Genomic DNA, 15,237 nt, shown 5'->3' on the forward strand with positions numbered 1-15,237 from the left:
GTAGAGTACCTCCAATAAAACCATGTAAAAACGCAATCAAAATGTGGATAAAAATAACACTGATAAATGACAGTTCACAGAGTGTGTAAAATAAATATATCAATCAAAATATAGGTCTTGAGTTGACACCAAAAGTTGGTAAGATTTTGTGCCAACCCTATATGAGGGGAGTTTCACAGCAAGTGTGCCTGTTTCAAGAATGCCATGTCTTGGGTTGCTGCATGTCGAACTGCAGGTATATGTGTCACTATCCAGAGGGTATCTCCACTCAGTCTTAATATCCAGGTAGGCACGTAAGGAGAAGATGCTCCAACTGGTGTCCAGGAGGAGATCTACACTAGTCAAGTTGGAACGTGTCTTACTACTGCATTTTGTAGTATTACACCACATGACGTATAGTTTGTGACATTTTATTGTTGTCTGTTCTCTGGTTTTTATTTTGAACTTCTCTGAAATAAGTCATTCTATTTGGTATGATGCGGCTGATTTCATCGTATTAAATGGGTTTCCTGTATTTCTTAATTAGCCAATCACATTCCTGGGGGGCATGTTTATGTAATTTCCACGCCCAAAGTTGGAGCCTTTTTTTCTTTCAAGCCTCTTTTTTGCAGCCACTTCCAGTTTCACTTTTGGGAGGCTTCTTGGTGGATTGTTTGTAGGTGGAGGATTGTCTCGGAGAGAAGTGGGAGGGGAAATTGGCAGACGGGGAAATAGAACAAACGGATTTATCTTCTTAGTGTGGCCAAAAGGAATGCATTCCCAAGGAAAGAGAAAACGTAAGTAAACGTTTTAAAAACCACTACGTTTTAAATTGTTCAAAAACAAAACGTTCAATGACTGTAAAAACAACATTTCATATACTAGTGTAGATCCCCTCCAGGTCTCGGGTATGTAGGTTATGTGGTGGTCTGAAAATGTCATTAATAAATAAAACATTTAGGGAAATGGCAGCTGTAGTGAGGCCAAGAGATCTCTCTCTGAAGATCTGTACAAGGGGTGCCATCCATACAATGTTAATTTAGATATGTCAAGGGGACCCACAAGGAGGATGTGGGTGCAACAGCACACTCCCACTCATGTTCCCTAGCAACTGGTGTATATAGGCTTATAGTACCTGATAGGATCTCAAGCTCGCCATTTGCACCTGGATGGATATTGCTCTGTAGCTCATTGTCTGCCACCTAGTGGCACAATCATGAATTGTTCTTTTTGTAAGTCAGCTGTTCCTAATTGAGTTCATTGATCGGTAAAGACAAGGTTTTCTTTTTTCCTGAGGAAAACTTTTCCATATTTGCATAGCGTTTTAGAGGAATTTCCATGGGCCTTCATCTTGTGGATGTTTTTCTGTTCTGCAGATCACGCTCTTTGGCCTTATTGATGGATTAGCAATACCCCACACAGTGTGAGATTCCATAAGATGATTTGTTCAGCATAAAGGTTTGACTTTATCCAGATCCTGAGAAACTCTGACCCTGGCAAGGTCCCTGTTGTGAGGATAAAATAATAATAATACCCTGTCTCTGGAGATTATAGCCTCTTGCTACTTTGGAGTGCAGATTTATGAACTAGATATTTTCATTGAGCACTTAACCCTGAGACTTTACATGAGACTGGACACGGAATGCACCTTTCAGCCTTAGAAACAAAACGTTACAATACTTTCCTGTCTAGATTTCCAAGTAAAGGAAGTGTATTTTGGGGGTAGATGGGTACAGAATAAGAAAACGTTCTATTTTGCTTCCCTAAATTAAAAAGATGATATAAATGAAATATGGCCATATGTAATTCACAGAAGCTAAGCTTGTGATACTCTCACATGACAATGTTCTATTTTTCAACCCTTTGGGAGGCTTATGTTAATTTATCAGAAAAGCTTTGCCTAGCATTATTCTTTTTAAATTGTTCCAGTGATCATATAATGCAGAAGTGTGTGTGTGTATATGTGTGTGGTGGTGAAGGGGAAAGGAAACACATCACAAGGGAAAGGCCCTCACCAATAAATCATAGAAATATGATCTACAGCGTTTCTGATACCTCGCTGCCCATGAGATTAAACATACAGTATATTGTTTCATTTAAAACAAGACTCTGCCCAGTTGCTGCTAACAGACACAATGGTTTTGCAGGTGTGGAAAACACACGCGCACACACACACACCACCACCACCTTCTGTCACAATGACTTATACAAGCTTAAGCAGCAGTCTTCCTAAACCAAGACTTATCACTTCGGGGTTATTTCCATGTGACCTGTGGAAGATGTCCATGAATAGCAGCGGAAGGTATGCCATTTTCTTTGCTGTAGGGCTGAACCGCTCTGCACAAGACTGGAAGGCAGTTCTGAGTGTTGTGGAGTAATCATTAAGTTACACGCTTGTCATTTCTTGTACATTCACTCAGAACTAATGCACATCACTTTTTCCAATTATAATCATTCCACCATTTAACAAGCACAAAAGGCCTTAGATTCCAATTTGCCACTGATGCTTCACTCTCTCCCTTGCTTATTTCTTGGCATTTAGGGCTGGCTGGGTTGTGCACAGTTCCAATAATGGGAATATATTCAACCAGCTTACAAGCAGACTTACGCATGATGAAGGAACCAGCAGCTTGTCTCACAATGTAAGACCCAAACATTTCCACTGGTGTGATAATATTTCCTCTTGGTACTTCCCCCCCTCCTCTTTTCTGTTTTTATAAATACAGTTTATTCCTTGGCTTGTTTATTATTCACACCAAAACAGATAGTGAACACAGAGCAAATACAATTCCCACCACTTTTACTAACTAGCTAATCAAAGTCCCCCTTCCACAGACTGCCACTCTGTGTTTCTCATTTATTTAGCTATTAAAAAAAAACACTTTTCTCTCTCCACAGTGAAAAATAAAACAAGACAAGAGCTCAAATTTTTACACCTAAGGATTATCCCAGGAAAATGGAGGGATCGTCCCTGCCTGCTCCCGGGATCCCCTGTGTGTTATTTGGATGCACAGGGATGATCCCGGGACGATTCCTGGAGAAAAGGCAGGTGTAGAAGTGGCCATAGATTCTACATGGACAGCATGGAAACAAAGCATGGATAGAGGAATTATCCTGGCTACTGAGTTTCAGTTGTATACCATAAGCTGCCATGAAGGAAAGAATTCCCACCTAAATAAAAGAATAAATGGATCAGCTGTTCCCAGGCTGTGGAACTCCCTGCCAAATGAGGCTAAGGACAGAGCTACCCCAAGCAGGATATAACACTATGAAAGTGTTTTGAAAACAGTATGTGGTATGTTTCAATGGGCCCCAACAGTTGTCAGTGCACTTCAATACCATTATAAAGCATTAGTGTAGCTCATACCTAGGTTGGCTTTCTCTAAGCTGTCAGTAGCCAAATTTGTTTTTATTCAAGCAGACCTTTGGTATGTAATCTGGTCTGTTGGACTGGATATTGCTTTAATTCTTTTATTGTTGTGTTCTTAATGTATTTTTTATGGTTGGTTTAACTAGGTTTTTATTTTAAAATTTTGGTTCTTATGATGGTTAGCTGCCTTGAGCACCATTTACTTGGTGGAAATGTGGGGTATAAATCAAATAAATACATAAAATAACTAATACTGCCCTATTAGTTGTTTCGCAGTTATCTTTAGATCTAGAACTTTGTTCTTTTTTTAAAAAATGTATTTTTAATTTAGTATTTTTTATTCTTTTATTCTATTTGTTCTTCACTGTTCTGAAATCTTTTGGATGGGGAGTGATAAATAAATAAATAAATAAATAAATAAACATTTTAATTAAAATGCCAAGAATTTTATTCACAGGAAATAAAATAAAATCACAAATATCTGCTGTGCTCTGCAGCTTTGCCCCACCCCCACCCCCCTGGAAAAATGTCTGTGGCTTGTGTAAAGAGAGAGACAGAGGCCAGATCGACACCAAGCAAGATATGACACTTTGAAAATGGTTTGAAAACAGTATGTGGAGTATGTCCTGGGCCCCAACAGTTGTCAATACCGTTATAAACTATTATAAAGCAGTAGTGTAGATCCTGCCAGAGACATAGGCCATGGCTAGACCTACCAGGTCTAGTGTGACAGAGTGGGAGGATCTTGTGCTATGGTTATCACGAGATCTCCCCCTCTATCTACATGCAGTGCACAACATCCCAGGAGTGAGAGGACATCGTGCCCACCATTTTGTTTTTGTTTTTTTAAAGAAAGAGCGCATGAGCGCTCAAACTCAAATCGTAAGTTTGTTTGTTTATTTTTTTAAAAAAAATCCTGCTCCCCCCACCCCAGTCCCAATGGGCACCCCCCCTCATGGTTACTTGCGAGGAGCAGGGACAACCCGTGATGCCCAGCCACACATTCCGTGGTCTCGGGATCATCCCGAGACCATGGAAAAAGTGGGCTAAAAGGGTAGGGCAATATCCCCAGCCAAGGGAGGGATTATCTCTCCTTGCTCCTGGGATGCCCTATGCGTCATGTGAACACACAGGGACAATCCTGGGGCAATCCCCGGGATATTGCCCCATCTAGCCATGCCCATAGTCCTAAGAAAAACCTGGACTGGTATTGCTCCACGTTCTGGTATGGCAGAAGTTCTAGAAAAAACATGAAATGGTCTTGTAAACGCTACATAAAGGTGTCAAGAATAAAAAGGGGAAAAAATCACCCCTTGACCAATTGAAGGAACACTGCAGGGGCTCAAGAGAAAGTCTATAGTATTGAGTTTTTAAAACACTATAATCAGTTAAAGCATCGTATTTAATTGACTTTGGGGAAAAAAAACTTTAGTCCCTTGACAAACCTACTTTTTATGTGCTTCTCAGCGGGGACATAATCCATCATCCCTAACCAACAGACCTGAAAAGTTGTTTAGCTTCAACTTTCTCGTGCTCAAATGGGTAACAGTTTTACAGCCATAAACATTGTGGCACTGTTGGCTAGGCGGCTGGTTAGTTTTGAATGCAAGGTTATGCACCGAAGCCACGGCTGCAGTGGCTGTGGCTAGGACCCAAACTATGAGATTGTGCAAGAAAGGTTTTGCATATTGTTTGGTTGAAAAGAAAGAATGGGCTTTGAACTGCCTATACTTCTCCAAAATAGACCCCAAAGAAGTGCTGCTCCAAAATGTATCATCGTACATCCCTGCTAGTCAGTTGAAAATGCATCGGGCCTCTGGAAAAGATCGAGCATGTTTAATTTTATGCTGGTATATGGCGGGGAGAGAATAAGAAAAATTATTTAATGGATACTGTTGGTTTTATACTGTTGTTTTTATGTTTCTGATGGTTTTTTAAATTTTGTATACTTTTTAATGTTTACCGTTTTTAACTGTTGTAAACCACCGAGAGAGCTTCGGCTGTGGGGCGGTATATAAATGTAATAAATAAATAAATAAATAAATAAAATAAAATATATTTATGATTGTGATATTTTTAGTATTGTATTGGTTGCTATTTCATTGTGTTTTTTAAAAGCATTTTAAAATTCCCATAGGGCATTCACCAGTTGGGCAGGATATGCATTCAGTTAATTAAATAAATAAATAAGTCTGCCAATATTACTTCACAAGGTGGTTGCAAAGACAGATGAATCAAAGGCTTAGATCCAAAGATCCCACTGGGTGAGCTGAGTGGTACAAGGGGTTGATAAAGGGTAGAAGTGCTAATGCCCCTTCCTGTCATCCCTGTATTTTATATTGTAACCCATGATTCCAATAAAAATAGGGCTCAAGATGGCTAACAATAAAATACAGATATAATATCAAAATTATAATAAAAACATTAACTTTCATCCAATAAAAACACAATACAAAAGCGGTCTCCTGCAGAGTAGCATTTGGGGGTGGGGGGATAGAAAGTGTATGTGATACCTCTTTATCTTTGTATCCAAACCAGTGAGGTTGTGAGGTAATTTAGGCTGTGTGACTTGCCTAAAGCCGTCCGGTGAAATTCATGGCTGAGCAGAGATTTTGAACCATATCAAAACCCAGTACATATGTGCAAATTATTGTACAACTGCCATGAGAGATGTAGTTTTTAAAAAGTTGGTCTAGGAGGATGAGAGGCAACCATGTCACAAGAGGGATGGCACTGGCATAACCACGCAAATTCAGACGTAGTTAGAAGGGAATATAACATCAACTGATAGTATGTTTTGGTGAAAGCCCACACCCAGCAATGGTCAGCTGGCGACCCTGCTGGAATTGCTCCTTCTCAACCCCACTGCAGCTTGCTTGCTCACTTGTCCAGTGACCTAGACACTGGTGGTGGTGAGGAGGAGGAGGAGGAGCTGTAGATGCCACTGCCTACTTGCTCACTGGCTCTCTGCCTGTCAAGCAAGCAAGTGGTAGCAATGATTAAAAAGAGGAAGAGGAGTCACAGCAGTTGGTGACAATGGCAATATGAAGGTAGACTCACTGAGATTATGGACCCATTCAGGGTGTTTTGCCCAGGGGCCCTCAAAAACCTGGAGCCAGCACTGCATAATTGAGATTTTTAAAGAATAAATAATAAATGGATAATATGCTGGTGGCTCGATCAAGGAAAACAATATAACATTCAATAATAATAATAATAATAATAATAATAATAATAATAATAATAATAATAATATGTCATGGTCATAGACAAAAAAGAAAAAACACACATACCTCATCGACATAGCAATACCGAATGACAAAAATGTTGCTGAAGAGGAAAAGAGAGGAAAATATACACCACTGGCCATGGAAGTCAAAGAACTATGGCAACAGGAAAATGTCACAATAATTCCGTTAGTCATATCAGTCACTGGCATCACATCAAAAAACTATACAGAAAATCTTCAGAAACTGGGCCTACCAAAAAACATCCACACCAACATCCAGAAAGCAGTCATACTTAAAACATGCTCAATTGTCAGGAAATTCCTGAATCTGTAAAAGACAGCATGACTTGGCAATGCCCATCATGTCTGTCTAGAAAAACTGCCATGAGCCAGAAAGAAATAATAATAAAACCCTCCATAAAGCAACAAAAAAAACAGTAACCACCAGGAGCAATGAAAACCTAACATTCACATATGTGATACCATATATAACACTGGGTTTTGTGACATAGAGCTCCTTCAGATGGGGGGAAATCACGTCCCCTTACCAGTAGCTGTGAAGCTGCATATTTATTTATTTTATTTATTTATTTATTACATTTCTATACCGCCCAATAGCCAGAGCTCTCTGGGTGGTTCACAAAAATTAAAAACATTCAAAATATAAAACAACAGTATAAAACCATAATATAAAATACAATATAAAAGCTCAACCAGATAAAAACAGCAGCAATGCAAAATTACAAATTTAAAACACCAAGTTAAAATTTATTTATAGACAGTTAAAATACTGGGAGAATAAAAAGGCCTTCACCTGGCGTCTAAAAGCATATAATGTTGGTGCCAAGCGAACCTCCTTAGGGAGCTCATTCCACAGCCGGGGTGCCACAGCAGAGAAGGCCTTCCTCCTGGTAGCCACCTGCCTCACTTCCTTTGGCAGGGGCTCTTCCACTTCTGTGACGAGATGCAATTACATGGAGGAAGAGAGCAGGAAGAGAAGCGACCACGTGGCCCATTCAGCTTAGTGGGGACAGCGCCCTCTAGTGCAAGTTTTATTGCGGAACGTCTTCTGCACATGGCAGGAAATAGTGACATATATCAGAAGAGCTGGCTTTTTCTGTGCCTTTTTTTAAACCGCTAACACTGGGAAATGGTGCAGGAGGCATGCACGACGATCACTGCATCATCAAAATGTCCCACAAAGATCCGTGAGCGGCCAGTCGTGAGCGTGAGACAGAATGCTTGTCTGGAGAAGATCATAACGGTGTAGTTTTTGAAGCCCCATCCTAAGCGTTAATTTTCTAGTATGGCAAGTTGTTTAGTTGGTTCATTACTTCACTTGATATAAATAATGACGTTTTTAAATACATTTCATTTTTTTAATGTGCATTTAGAATGTAACCTTGAAACCTCACTGATGCATTTTTTCCCCTCTTTGCAAGATGTTACGCTGGATCCAGGAAAAGGATTTGTTTTTGTAGGAACATGAAATATATTTGTCTCTGTATATCATGTTTAATGCCTTCATTCCTCCTCGCTGTTCCGTGTGCAGTTAAATCGGCATTGTGTATCTGACTTCATAATTCACAAAGAGGGGGAGTTACTACATTGTTTTCCTATTGATATAGTTTTTTCTTATTTAGAAGAGTTTCATATGTTAAAAGTATAATATGAACATAAGAAAACAATCACCATGGAGATACCCTTTGTATATAGTTCCTTTCCCCTCCAGCATTAATGCAGTTCTGAGGTTAAAATTTCAAGCACTTAGAAAAGACTTGAAAAGTTAGAATTAAACCTGCTCTTATTATTGTCTTAGGGGCAAACAAGAAGTTGCAGGCAACTAAATATAACATGTTTGCTTGTTTGTTTTAAAAGAAAAGGAGCCTTAGTAAGCTGAGGTTTTGAGCGGAAGAGCAATGGTGGGAGGGATGATTTAACTCTTTACCTGCTGCTCATTTTTCTACTCAAAATCACCAGCCAACATAATCACCAAATCTGCTCTTCATCCCATAGGGTTCCAGATGCTTGTTTACCAAAGTACATTACACAATACCGGGAGAAAAGCAACTGGGAGAGTATTTTGAGTGGGAAACCAGCCAGTGCGGGAAAGATTAAGCACCGCCTTGCTTACTCACTCAAAATTGCAGTCTGATGAGGCTATGGGTTGCTCTAAATGAGTGATTTATTGGACGCTAGTGATCAGCCACACACAGGCATTTGTGGGGTCCATTACATGACATTGTCAACTACCAGGACGTCTCCCACAGCATACCCTGGAAATCTCAGTATGAGAAGAACCACTTTTAAAGTGGTAAATTATAAAATCATCAGCAAGATTTGTAGGACTCTTCTTAGGCTAAATGTTATATGAACTAAAAAAAAAGAAAAAATAACAAGCGGTGTGAGGGGTTGGGGTCATGATACAAAAGCCAAGAGTGGGACATGGTGCATTTTCAGAATTGTTGAAAATGTCATTTCCGAATTAAAATAGAGATTTTTTCCCCCTTCCTCTTTATGACTCCAGAGTTTCTGTGCATGTCTGGGATGGTGGTCATACTGTGTGTATGGGAGTGAGCCCATCTTGCAAGTTTGTAGTGGGCCAAAAAGAAAAAGGAAAAAAAAGGCTTCATTAATGCCAGTTGCTTTAAGTGAAGCCTTTGTTTATTTGCCTGCCTGCCTGCCTGCCTGCTTGCCTGCCTCCCTCTCTCTCTCTCTCTCTCTCTCTCTCTCTCTCTCTCTCTCTGTGTGTGTGTGTGTATGTGTGTGTGTATTGGATCATTTCAAAGGTCCCCAGAGAAAAATAAGAGAGGCAGTTTGCAGTACAGGCTGGTGGCTCTGATGTCAGTGTGGTAGTGAATCCACTCATGGTTTTCATCAGAACATGGGAAAACACGCTCCCTACTGTCGCTTCTCTGCTCCTGGTTTCATTGCTCAGTTACTTCCTGTTTCAAAACAGGAAGTAACCTATAAGCACGAAGCCCATTCAGTCGGGTGCTCTAATCACGCTGCTTCTCCTGCACACAGCAGGAGAGAGTAGCGACTTCTGGTTTAAAAAATATTTCGGACTTTCTGTGTTTTTTCTTGTGGCGCAAGGAAAGCCAGAAGGGGGCTTAAGGTGCATGCGAGGCAGATGATATCCTATGAGGGACCTGCGAAAAATCCATGAGCGCCCAGAAACAAGCGTGCAATAAAACGCTCGTCGGGTGGAGCCCCCAGTCAGAAGTCTAAAGGAGCTATCCAAAGTGCTGAAGCAATTTTGAAGAGAGGGTTCAGCACTTTGGAGAGCTCCTTTAGCGTTGTGACTGGTTCTGATTGGAACCCAGAGCAGATTTACTGTCCCACTGACATTGGAGCCCCCAGTCTCCACTGTTAGTTTGCAAGGAGATGCGGTCAGGCATATGTCTCAGTGGTGAGCCAGCGGGAAAAAATTAACCTGAAAATCGCAGCAGTTAAGGGACCTTTTAAAATGGATTAACAACTCCTTAGACATGTGGAGCTACTGCCATCTCTTCAGTAACAAACAGCTTGGATTTCTTTTTTTCTTTTTTCTTTTTTACATTTTATTCATTTTTATTTTTCTTATTTTTTATTTTTTTATTTTCTACACTATATAAACATACAACATTACAATAATAATGATAATAAAAAGAAAACATCAAACAACTGCTACATACATATTGAATAAATGTTGAGTACATATATGTTGAATAAGTATTACCTATACATTATCATACTACAACATAATCATTCTTAACATAAAAGTGCACCCCCCACCTCGGGATCTATTCCTGAGTCCAAAATCTTATCGTTTCTTCTGCTGGCGGTTTCCCACTTCCCTTAGTAAACACGAATATTAGGAACTGTTTCCAGATTCCTTCAAACTCATTAATTTTAGTTACGCCTTTCTCCACTTAATATTACATGTCAATTTATCATTAATGGCTATATCCCATACTTCTTTATACCATTTTCAATAGAATATTCCCCTTGAATCTTCCAGTTCCTGGCTACCATCAATCGTGCTGCAACCAGCAAACTCGATATCAACTCTATAGTTTCTTTTCCACACTTTATATCTTCAAATAGTGACAGTAATGCAATCTTTGGTGTTTGTTCTATTTTCATTCCCACTATATCTTCAATTTCTGAAAACACCATCTTCCATAATCTTTGTACATATTTGCATTCCCATCACATATGTAAATACGTTCCTTTTTCCCCACAACCTCTCCAACAATTTGCTGAATGCTGATCATTTATCTTATTCAATCTAATCGGGGTTAGGTACCACCTCCACAAAATTTTAAAATAATTCTCCTTTATTCTCACTGACAAACTTCTCAACACTCTTTGTTTCCATAGTCCCTCCCATCTCTGTCGCCCTATTTGTACCTTCAAATCTGACTCCCATACCATTTTCTCTGAGTTCTCTCTAAACTCCTTTTCTAACAATATTTTATATATTTCACTCATTAACCCTTTTAAAACTATACTACCTCCTTTTCCTTTTTCCTTATTTACTATTAACTCTTCAAACTTCATCATCTTTCTGCAAACTCTATTATCTTTAATCCACTTTTTGTTCCATTGTTCTAATTGCCCATATTCTAACCAAGATAATTTTTTCTCCTTTAACAATTTTTCCATATCTTCTCTTGTTTTCATATCTCTTAACCAATCCTTTAATTTCATTTTATTTTTCTCTTTTAATATTTTACATAATCTACCCTTCAGATCCTCTGGGAAATTCTTTAACATTATTATCGGTGCTAAGGGAGAGTTGCTCGGAAGCAACTTCCCTTTAAATTTACTCCAAATTTCCCATTGAGTCCTCAAGAGTGGATTATCTATACTTCCAACCCACTTTCTCCCTCCATCTTTAAAAAAGACATTATCCAGACTCATCTCTACATTACTTATAGTTTTTTCTTCCATCCAATGTAAATCTCCTACTCCTATAATTGCTTCTACAATATGTCTTAATCTATTTGCTGCGTAGTATAATTTTATATTTGGGAGACCCAATCCACCCTTTTTTTGGCTTAGATACCAATTATTTTTATTCACTCTTACTCTCTTTTCTCCATTACAATATTTATTAATAATATTTTGCCAACTTTTTATCTCGGTTTCTGATATTTTTATTGGTAACATCCTAAACACAAAATTAATTTTAGCTAAAATCTTCATTTTTATTAAAGCTATTCTTCCAAACCAAGATAAATTTAGTCTTTTATATTTCTCCAATTTCTCTAATACCTCTTTCTTTAACCTCATTAAATTCTCCTTTTCAAGATTCTCTAAATTTTTTGTAATTTTGATTCCCAAATATTTAATCTCCTCCTTAACTCTCATTTCTATTCCCTTATGTTCCCATTCCTTTTCTTCCTTCTTAGTATAATTAAACAGCATCATCTCTGATTTAGACCAATTTATTCTTAACCCTGTAATTTCTTCAAATTCCCTCAACTGATATTTGATTCTTTCTATTTTTCTTATTGGGTTCTTAATGGTCAATAAAGTGTCATCCGCAAACATATTTAACTTTATTTCCCTTACCTCTCCAATTCCTTCTAACTCTTCATCCTCCCTTAGTGCCTTCACAGCTTGGATTTCTAATCAATTGGTCATTGCATAAAGTGGGACTGTACATAAGGAGTGGATGTTCATAAGGTTGCACTGTAATGGAACTTGCCCTGTATATTTCAAAGTAAACACTATTTTCTGTGCAACCGAGCGCTGATTCATGTGGCCACGTTTGGGGCTCGTTGTCCATCTGAGGTGTCCTTTTCTTCATAAATGTCGAGGTGGGGAAGCAGTCATCTGAAACTTCTGCAATGTAGTGATCATACCACCAGCACTTCAAAATAGATCATTTGCAGTGAAGCCGTATGGGATGAGATAACCCTGCGCATAGAACTGAGCCAAAAAAAGCATGGTTAGCTTCCTTTTCTTGGGAACACTGCCATTGGATATTTAATTACCATAAGGGGTCACAACTTTCATTTTTATATCCAATCTAGCAATTAACACCTTTAAGCAATGCTGGGCATTGGTTCAATTTTGACTCAGGAAAGAAAAATGTCATCCTCTGAATGAGTAACTTCATTTCCCACTGCAAGTGAAGGATAAAAATAATAGTTAAAAATTAAAAATGGAGATTTCCAATGCAACAACCAAGTGGAACTGACCCTGTCTTGCCTGTAGCCAACAAGGTGCCATGACTAAAGATGAGCTACAATTTGTTAAATGCCTCCATTTGCTCTCAACAACTAAGTATAAGTAAATTGGTTAAGTTATCATACGTATCCATTCTTTTTCTAAATAATGTGGAATGTTGAGTATAGACGTCAGAGAGAGAGAGAGAGAGAGGGAGAGAGAGGGAGAGGGAGGCTGGGAGTCATTTGGGATTGCAGACTGGAAGAGGTAATGGGGTTAGAGGAAAATAGACTAGGACTGGTGAACAAACATGCAGTCACACAACAAAAATAATAGAAAAACATAGGAAGCTGCCTATACTGGGCTGTTTTGTACAACCCCAAAAGGCTACCATGACTTATTGCATCATCTGAACCCATTAACCTATGGCCTGTGGTATGGTTATTAGAGGGTTGTTTCCCTCTCCAACAAGCCATGCTGCCTGAATTCGGATGGCATAACAAGCCATGGCCTGACTGTGCCTGACATGTGATCAAAATAAGTTAGCATGGCTAAACAAATAAATAAACTCACAGTGGCTAATTTTGATTGTGTGATCCAGGTCAGTGAGTTATGTCATTAGTCCATCTAATTCCATTTTGTCTACAACAGGAGTGGGCAATGTGTGGCCCTCCAGATGTTTTGACTTACAATTCCCATAATCCTTCACCTTTGATTATGCTGGCTAAGTCAAATGGGAGTTGTAGCCCAAAACATTTTGGGGGAGTCACAAGTTGTCCACCCCAGTCTACAATGACTGGTAGCGGCTCACCAGTAACAGTGCACTCTTACACATGCTTTTGGTTTCTTCAGAACCTGTAATCAATATATTGTGAAGAAAAATGGGGGAAGGGAGAGAAAAAGATGACCTGAAGTTATTTTATTTATTTTTAAGGATTTTTATGCCGCCATTCAGCCAAAAAAGGCTCTCACGGCGGCTTACAAAAGTATTTCTTGACAGTCCCTGCCCACAGGCTTACAATCTAAAAGACATGACACAAAAGGAAAGGGGATTGGGAGGGAGGAGGAGGAGGGGGGAAAGGAAAGCAAATTCAGGCAAGTTAAAGCCAATGTCTTGCAGACATACTGAGATTAACATTGGTTAGGTACTAGCAGGTTTCAGGTTGGGGCAGCTCCAGACAACAACCGAGCTGCAGCATTCTGCATTAGCTCCAGCTTCTGGAGCAGTCTTAAGGGCAGCTTTGAGGCTCCTGCATGTTTCTGAAGAGCATGGCCACAGAAACACATGGGCCCATTTACCATGTAGAAGAAGGTAAATGAAGGAAATTTAAGGTACCCAGAAAGAGAAGCAGTGGACCTACTGCAGTCTCTTCTTCCCATGATAAAAGAAATAGAGAAATGTATTTGTCTTGTAAAGTGCTGTGGTGTTGAACATGTTCAGGAGATTGCTTTTACCAATAGCTTTGGGGCTATTGAGCATATCCCCAAAGGGGTTGCATGCAGAGTCTATCCTTGCCATAACATTGACAGGAAGCTTGGTGCATTTCCAAAGAATCTAATCACCCATGGATATACTCATCATCATTTTAATCTTTAACTTAAGGATCTGTCTTGGAAACATGGACTCTGTCACTCACAGAGATGCCATGTTCTTGGCTGGCTACCTTGCAGCCATATGGTACTAAACAACAGACTTAATATTATATATATATGGGGTGCTGTCTAAATTGTTACCAGTGTATTAATCACACATGTTTAAAATATTAATGCCTTTTAAAAATATAGTTTATACATTGCAGCAGTAAATGCAGATTCCAAAACAGGTGTGTGTGTGTGTGTGTGTGTGTGTGTGTGTAGCTATTTTTCAGTCATCTTTAGTAAAGAGTTTTGTCTAAAGCAGACATCTATTTGTCCCAAAGCAAGGCATCATTGTTAAATTCTGAACCGTATTTTTAAATGAAAATGTCTCGTGCTTCACTAAGGCATGTTTGGTTTCAGAACTGCTGTTTAACTGAGGGAAATGATAAGAGAAGCATACAGAGATGTTTCAAACATGTTTTTAATGAGGCTTCCAAATAAAATACTTTTAAAGTTGTTAAACTGTAGAATGACAGTTGGGTTTTTTAAACATGAAAAATTAGTCCCATTCATGCCCTTTGTGAACTACACATGCTGATCGAAGGGTCAAATTTGCCCCTTATTTCCTTGCCATTCTTTAAAAAATGGTTCCACCCATTAATGGCTTTTTAAAAAAAACCATTTTCAAGGAGAATAGCCAAGGTCAAATAAATGTCTCTATGCTCACTGTATAGCATAATGCCCCTGAACCTGCTAGAAACAATTTCATAATTATTAGTATATCTCGGAAGAGTCTAAACTTGAAAACAAAAGTCATGAACTAAAAACCAATTCCATTATTAGGTGGATACATAGACATGCAAGGGAAATCAAATCAAACAAACTATCTCCAGACTTTGTTTATAATTTATAGAAGCCA

Source organism: Elgaria multicarinata, chromosome 2 (genome assembly GCF_023053635.1).
Source record: "Elgaria multicarinata webbii isolate HBS135686 ecotype San Diego chromosome 2, rElgMul1.1.pri, whole genome shotgun sequence".
NCBI lineage: Eukaryota > Metazoa > Chordata > Lepidosauria > Squamata > Anguidae > Elgaria > Elgaria multicarinata.